Genomic DNA, 8,568 nt, shown 5'->3' with positions numbered 1-8,568 from the left:
CCTAAACAGGCCACTCATTTTACAATTTTCAAATCAGGACAGGCCTGTTTGCATCGCTTGATGGCTCGCGCCTATATAGGCTGCCTGATGCAGACTCTATTTCCTTCCAGCATTTGTCTAGGACGATCCCGACTTCGGTTAACCCGAATACAAGACGGATCAGATGACGAATATGCCCATTTTACATCGTATTTGAAAAACACCTTACTAAGACAAATGGATCACGTTATGCACCATAAACCTAACTCGGTAAATGGATGTTCAATTTCCATCTTGCATGCAAATCAACATTAAATCCAACTTGACATCAAATAATTGATACTTAGATTAAACAACCAACATAGAAAGCTCACATGTTAGGTTTAAACTTGTGGATGCGCATTCATGCATTTACCCGTTTTATCAACTTTTCCTTTTAACCAACCAAGATCGATCAGTAGAGGCCGCTATCGCGGGCGGGATTGGGTGTCCGATTAAAGGGCTTCCCAATACGTACCTTCACGTTTTACTCAGAAATTTTGGATAGTGGACGACTTTATCCAGGGCGTACGAGAGTCATTCTAGAGATATGATGCTAAAGAGGGATGATTCCTTATCTTTAGTACCTCTGTCAAATACCGCTTTTTGCCTTGGTTGACCTAGGTATAAAGTCGATTCGAACGGGTTTCAAGCATCCCACAAATGCTTGGTGGCGACTCCGAAAATCTCTTGCATCATTTCAAGACCCTTGCCGAGATGAAGCCGAGTGATCTAAAACGATCCGGTCAAAAGCGTTTTTACGCCACCGAGCGTGGCTTTCAAAAAGACCGATGCGCGTCCACAGACCGGCTGGGCGTCGCAGGTGGTTGTGTCCACAGATTGGCGACTCCGCTGGAGAAGCTATTTAATCGAACACTCAATCTCGCCCGCGTTAGCGGCCTCTCTTGATCGATCGTGGTTGTTTAAGTGCAAGAGTTGATAAAACGGTTTAAATGCATGAATGCGCATCCAAAAGTCTTAACCTAACATGTGAAGATTTTATAAGTCGGTTGTTTATTCATGTACCAAGAAATTGGTGTCAAAGTTGGATTTAGATTGATTTACATGCAAAACGAAAATTAAACATCTATTTACCAAATTCGGGTTATGATGCTTAACACGATCTATTTATTTGAAAAAGTGTGTTTAAAAGATAAAGTATAAAATGCAAACTCGTCAATCTGATCCGTCACGTATTCGAGTTAACCGTAATCGGGATCATCCTATACAAGTGCTAAAAAGGAAGCAAGAGTAGTGCCAGGTAGCCCCATTAAGGCGCGGGCCTATTGGCGAGGGAATTAGGTCTGACCGGGTTTTGAAATATAAAAACAGACGGCCTCTTGGGGCGCGAGTCAGACGACGACCCGGGGCGTCTCCTGGTTGTTAAAAAGGTTGTTTAAAACCGCATTTGTGACTAAATGATTTGCATGACTCGGAATGATTACTATTATCTTAGTGATATTCTTTGTCAGATTTGCAAGTTTGAAAAATATAGTTTACAAATAAAAATGTAAAATGTTTGATATGAACTAATTATGTTAAGTTCATTTATTGTGTAATTAGTCGATATTTATCATCGTACTCGGATTAAACCGATATGGTATAAAAAACCAAGGATGATTATGAATTATGACTAATATGTTTACAAATGTAAATAAATGAGAAAAATGGTAAATAAAAGAAAAGAATTTCTTTTAAAATGTTATTAACCAATTAATATCACCGACTCACGGATTGAACCGTCATGGTATATGGAACCAAGGGTGATTATGATTCATGGTTAAATAGTTTGTCATAAAAATGATTTGAAATATTTGAAATGGTAAAAATTGATTGCAAATAAGAAATTAAATAAAGAGGAAAGACGAGAACAAACACGGGTGGATTAAGGCCTGAGAGGGCATTGAGGCGCGAGCCTCCCTGCTACGCAAGTAGCCCCTATCTCAGGCCAAAATCCGGATTTGGCTCGTCTAATCTATATTTGAATCGTGTTATGCATTGTTCATGCTTATAAACTCATAAAAACAATAAAGACATGAAATAGATGAGTTGTTTACACTCTCAAACTTACGTATTATGATGTTTGCGACGTACACGACTTTAGAGACGGTTTTCTCGTATGTGACTACTCACAATCAAAGAAGTTTAAAAGAGTGCCTTAAAAAAGGATTTTGTTTTGAAAATGTGTTGAAAATATGTTGTTGAAAAACATATTGATTAATATTGAGTTGGTCGAATGGGTCGGTCGAATGCACGGCGACGGTACCAAACAAAATGTGTAAGGCTTGTGTTTTCAATCGATAGGTCGAAAACACGTGTCGATTTTTTGACTTAGGAAGTCGAGTATAGAAGTTTAAGGGAGATATGAGGGGGTGGACTCTCGCGTAAGGTGTTATGGTGTGTGATGGTGGGTATTTGTAGAGAAATGAGGGGTGGTAGGTCGGTTGAGTTTGCTTGGAGGCTAAGGAAGACGCCCATTGAGGTGCGAGCCACCCTGCTACGTAATGAGGTGCCCTGTCCTTTTCAATTTGGACGTGGCCTTTTCCCTATCCATTGTTTGGTTGGTTTGATTTTTGGTAATCAAATAGGATGTCGTGTAACAATATGGGCACCTAATAAGATGATTTTGGGTGTTACTTGAGGTAGGTATTTTGTGTGCTTGACTCGGGTTTGACCCGTGTGAGTCGGGATTTGAATTTGGAGTCGTGTTTTGGCCCGTGTCAGTTTAGAATCTAATTAGTGTCATTTTAATTAAAATGGCATGACAAAACCATTCATGGCATTATTTTCGACATTCGAGATTCGGGTTGACTCAGGTTGACTTGAGTTGCGGGTTTCTGAGTCGGTTTTGGGTCCGAAGACGGTTTTAACTCTAAATAGTGTTATTTTAATGCAAATGAAGTTAGAAAACCATTTTTGAAATCATTTTTCATATCCGAGTAATGCATTAAACCGTCTCATGTATAGCCAATCCACGCACGCATATCAAAAACTCGTTATTGTCCGATCATCATCGGGTGGTTTTTGGAAGGTGCATATACTGGGTATCTACAATGACCCCGATGCAGTGCTCTCCTTAAATGGTTTTCCAGATAGCCTGCTGGTCGGTCCGCTTTGAGCTTAGATTTCGGTTACTTGTCGTTAGGAGCACCTAGACCAAAACAATATTTATAACTTCACAAACAACTCTACTACTAGTAAAGAGGCAAGTAAAGGTCGGATCCCAAGGGACGGGTATTGATGTAGGATTTTCGATTGTAAGTAGTGGTGTCTAGGGGTGTCACAATTTGGGTTGAGATAAGAAGATCACTAAACTAAATAACAATAAAAGTAAACAAGTAAGATGACTAAAATGAGATGTAAACAATTGATTAAAAGCACTAGGGTGTCATGGGTTCATATGGGATTCATGGGAATTGATCATACAAGCATATTCTCAAATTATAAGCAAGCAATTATTGTTATGATAGGATCGAGTTGGTTTATATCTTACAATCGTAGGAAGGTTTGGGTCCCGGAGCCGAATCGATTAGATTGTACAACACCTACAAGTCGACTTAATCCTCCCTACTCAACTATATGCATGGTCTAATGAGACTCGAGTTAGTTTATGTCTTACAAGTCTCATTGAAAAGCTAAGTGATGGGTAAACAATGCAAGGATTCATAGGCTCGCATTTTATCAAACATAACATGTGCATAAGTTGAGATCACAACAAGCAAGCAAATAAATTATGTGAACATATTAGATTAAGCATGAATCATCCCCCATGTTGGTTTTCCCTAATTCCCCATTAACCCTAGTTAAGGAAATTACTCACTCATTATCAAGTTTAACATGTTAACAAGGTTGTCAATCATATTAACAAAGCAAAACATGATGAATAAATGAAGATGATTAACAATAATTAAAAAGGGATTAAGAGAATTATACCTAATGATAATTCCAAAATAATATTGCAAAGAATAATAGAAGTACTTGATGATTGATGGAAGGTTGTCAATCTCCCAATAAACCCAAATAATCTTCAATTACCCAAAATAAAAGATGAACAATAGAGAAATTAAGGAAATGAGATTTGTAATAAGACTTGATTAGAAGTTGATTACAAGATTAAAGGGAGATTAGAATAATATAAACTACACTAAAGATTGATAAGAAGAACATGATAATCTAATTAGACTAATGGGGTATTTATAGTGGGGATTAGGTGCACAAATTAGGGTTACTAAGGGCTTAAAAGATGATTAAGTCCTTGAGGAATCGCTCCTCTCTTGAAAAGATGCGTGTCTCCTTTTAGCTAGTCTTTCAAAAATATGCGCATCTCGAATGGAGAAAGAAGAGGACGTGTTGCACTGGAGGACAATCCAAGCGTCCAGAAGGTCGGGACGAGCGGATTGTGTAGGCGTTGGACGAGCGGCCTGGCAGCTTGGACGCACGGATTGTGGAGCTTCTGGACGAGCGTCACGATAGGTGAGACGCTCGGATCCTAGTCCAGCGTGCCATTTATTCTTTTCTTCTTTTCTTCTTCCAACAATCCTCCGGGATTTTGTCGGAGATGCAAGGATGTTCTTCATCATTGCCCATCTACTACATTATGTACAAAGGCCTTCTAGTTTTGTCTTCTCTTTGATGCTTGGTCATTAGATTCGATCAATTTAGCTCTATTTTGCTATGAAAATGCAAGGTTTGCACTCCTCTCCTACCAAGGAAACAAAACCTCAAAGAATATGCAAAACAAAGGACTAAAATAGTAAATGACCCAAATATGCACTAAAAAGCATAGGAACGAGACTAATTCGGGGACTAAATATGCTCAAATATTGATCACATCAAATATCCCCAAACCGAACCTTTGCTCGTCCCGAGTAAAGAGGTGACAAAAACTAAGACCCTTATTTAAACTGTCCTACTAATATAGCCGATATGAGACAATTAGCGGGTCTTACTCCGCCCCTTCAACTCACAACAAGACAACCATGAGGTAGGATGCCTTCTTGCAAGGCAAGGTGGGTCTTGCCAAAATGGCGACACATCCAATTATTAAAGCACACAAAATCAAGTAATGGATGCATCTACAAAAAGAATAGCCACTTTCCTCATCTAAGTGGCGGAAATTATCTAAAGGGGAAGCAATCTAAGGGTACACACTCCTTCATAGATATGGTTTTTTCAAACTACTAAGCCTAGAAGGATACCAATAAATCACCTCCAAGTTGTGTCAAGCTAGGGTATCTTCGTCCTCAATCGTTAAATGCTTTTGTCAAGAATAGACTCCCTATGGTATTAGAAACACTGGAGGATCGCGGAATTCCCCTTCTTTCCTAGACAAAAAGAAGGGTCGTCCCCTCTCTACCATGCACAAAAATGGATACGATGGATAAAGGGATCATTTGAATTTGAGTTTCATGTGGGAGTTTGCCTTTTGTTGTTGTTTTTCCCCCCAATTTCTTGTGGCATTTGACATTTGAGAACACTTTATTTTGCCATTTCTTTTGATGTTTGGCATTTTAATACTTGACAATTTTCAACTTTTGCATTTTCTTTTGAACATTTTCAAAGTCACCCCAATTAGTAACGAGGGTGCCTTATATTTGAAGCATAGGAGTTTTTCATTTTTGTTACTCCTTTCTTTTCTTTTGATGCAATTGCAAACTATTTTACTTTTCATTTCATTTCTTGAACTCAAATTTTTGAACAATTTTTTTGCCCATTCCCTTTGATGACAAAATATATGGTAGAACATGAATGAATGATGGTTTCAAGGGTCACCTTGGAATAAACGGTAGCCAAGGAGTTATCACACCACAAGGTACTCTTGACTAGGCCTTAATCCATGGGTCAAAGGATACTAGCATGACACATCCTAGGGTGTTTTACAAGTATTCTAACAAGCAAAGTCTTAAGAAGAAAAAGCATCTACTAGGGCCTATGTACACTTGTCAAGCTTCCCAAATAGACGGTTTCGCAAAATTTTCCTAACATGCAATCTATATGCCATGATGCAACTAACCTATATACATCCTAATGCATATGCTTATACCAACTAGTATGCCAAATAATCTAAATGCAAGTCCTAGATTCACATTGTTTATACCGCATCAATCAAAATAAAGCCACATAGTCATTAACATAAAGAGGAAAAAGGAGATTGGAAAGATCATACCATGCGGTCTTCAATATCGTCATGTCTTGGATGTGTCGTAGTCAATCAATGTGAAGAAGGATGAACAAACACAATATATACAAGACTATACTACAAAGGAAATGAACTTGTTTTTTGGATTTTCAATTTTTCAATTTTTTGGATTTTTCGAAATTTTTTATTTTTTTTATTTTATTTTATTTTGTATAAAAGTCAAGTTAGAATTTCCCATCCCAACACTAGTATGGGCATTGTCCTCAATGGCCAATACGATAGGAAATTATGCAATGAATATGCATGATTTCTAAACTAAATGCAAACTATACTAAACTACACTACATGATGCATGTGTTTTTGTTATGGCGGAGAGCATAATTTAAATTAGCTCCCAATGCATATGCATGGACTTCCCCAAACCAAAATAGACATTATTTCTAATGTCATGAATTTCGGGGGTGTTCATGCACATGGAATGCAATGCATGAAACTAAAGATTGTCATTTTGGATTTTACAAGTCGGGAACAATAATAATGAACACCTTAATGAAGCCATGGTGTTAGTCCTCCAATGTTGCTAGGACTCCACAAAATCAAAACAAATATGGTACAACAAATTATCAAAACACCAAATTCTTTTCATGAAAATTAAAGAGAGGGGATAAAGGAAACTTCACTTAAGCCTTGATGGGTGCCTCTTGCCCGCTCCATCTAGCTATGAAGTGATCTCTAGAGGTCTCCATCATTCCCCTCTAAGTCACTATCCCAAGCTTCTTTGGATGCATCACTTGCATTGAAGTCCATGAACTCATCTCCCTCACTATTGAGCTCCACCGTATCCCCACCACAAGATTTATCACTCCCTTCGTTTTCTTGCCCATTTGCTCCTTCATTGGCCCTTGCCGAGTTTGGGAAGAGAATGTCCATTTGGGCCCAAGAGGGAAATATTCCTTCCTCGCTAATATTCCCTTGTTGAACTAAGCGGTGGAATTGTGGGTATAGAGCATAGTAGCTATCCACGGCGGCTTCATATTGACGGAGATGCATGTCTTGGAGAATCCCCGTCATAAAATCGTCTCGAGGAAGGATGAAGGGGTTAGGGTAATTGTAAGGTTGATATTGAAAAGGGTAGGGAGGTATCTTGATCTTTTCATTTTGTTGTTGTGGCTCATGTTGTTGTTGTTGGGTTTGTGGTGATGCTTGATTTGCTTGGTTCAGGTTTGTGGGGATGAGGTATGACGGGATTGGGGATAGAGGGGCCCTCCTTGGTGAAATTCTCGGTAAACCGTTCATTGGCAAGTAGAGAGGATTGCTCCCTTTTGTTATCCATTTGATTCTCTTTTCAAAACCTTCGTGGGTTATCCAATGATGTTGCACAAGAATTAGCTCCTCATTTATCCTTGTATTTCCCGGAAGGGGAGTGTACTCATTGTTCTCATTGAACCTTGGATTGAAGTGTTTCGCGAGTCTTGTAATGAGTCCTCCATTGACGATATGCTTCATCCCATCGTCGTCCCCATTTCGAAACTTAGCCCATTTCTAAAGGAGTACAAGTGGTGCATTAAAATGATATCCACTTCTTCCTTGGATCTCAAGATATGATTCCATGAATACAAGATCAAGCTCATTCACAATTGTCGGGTCTCGGCGTGCGAGGATAGTTCCGGATAAGAACCGGTAAGTGAGACTTAGAATAGGGTTTTGGATGTGAAATGCCAAACATTCCTTGATATACAAAAAGTCTCGACCGGTCATGGCTCTCCACAATGGTGCCACACTATACTTCTTTGGTCTTGATGTTCGGGTAGGCGAAACATCCAAACCGAGCACATTTGCAAACTCAACAAGAGTCATCATCCTTGTTACATTTTCCAATCTAAACTCTATGCAAATCATTTTGTTCAAAGTTGTGATCTTTAAGAAACTTAAGAACTCAAGAACAAGAGGTCGGTAGGTTTGCTCATGTAAGTGAAACAAGGTAGAAAGACCGAACAACTCAAAAAGGTCTTCCGTTTGATGGTATATTCCAAGCTTTCTTAATGTTTTATGGCATAGAAATTTGGTAGGAAGAATATTCTTACCAAGTAGTCGGTTAAAGACAAGCCTTTGAACATCGTTCATAAACTCAATGTTGGAAAAATCGTCAAGCTTGGTGAGATCCACAATCTCTTCATGTTCCCTCCTTAGAGTGTTGATGTGAGAAGTAGATGAGCTTCCTCTCACTCTTAGTCTTCTTCTTTCCCTAAATAAAGATCCTCTTGGTCTCATTCTTTGATTGTAGATTTGGAATTTGATTTGTTGAAATATGGAGATGCTCTTTGTGAATTAGATCTTGCTTTTGAATCTTTTTGAAACTCTAGAATTTGGGGGTTTTTGTTTTTGTGGAGTGAATGAGTGCTTGAGATATG

The sequence above is a fragment of the Silene latifolia genome, chromosome 8 (assembly GCF_048544455.1).
Source record: "Silene latifolia isolate original U9 population chromosome 8, ASM4854445v1, whole genome shotgun sequence".
Lineage (NCBI taxonomy): Eukaryota > Viridiplantae > Streptophyta > Magnoliopsida > Caryophyllales > Caryophyllaceae > Silene > Silene latifolia.
This window is presented reverse-complemented; position numbering follows the sequence as displayed.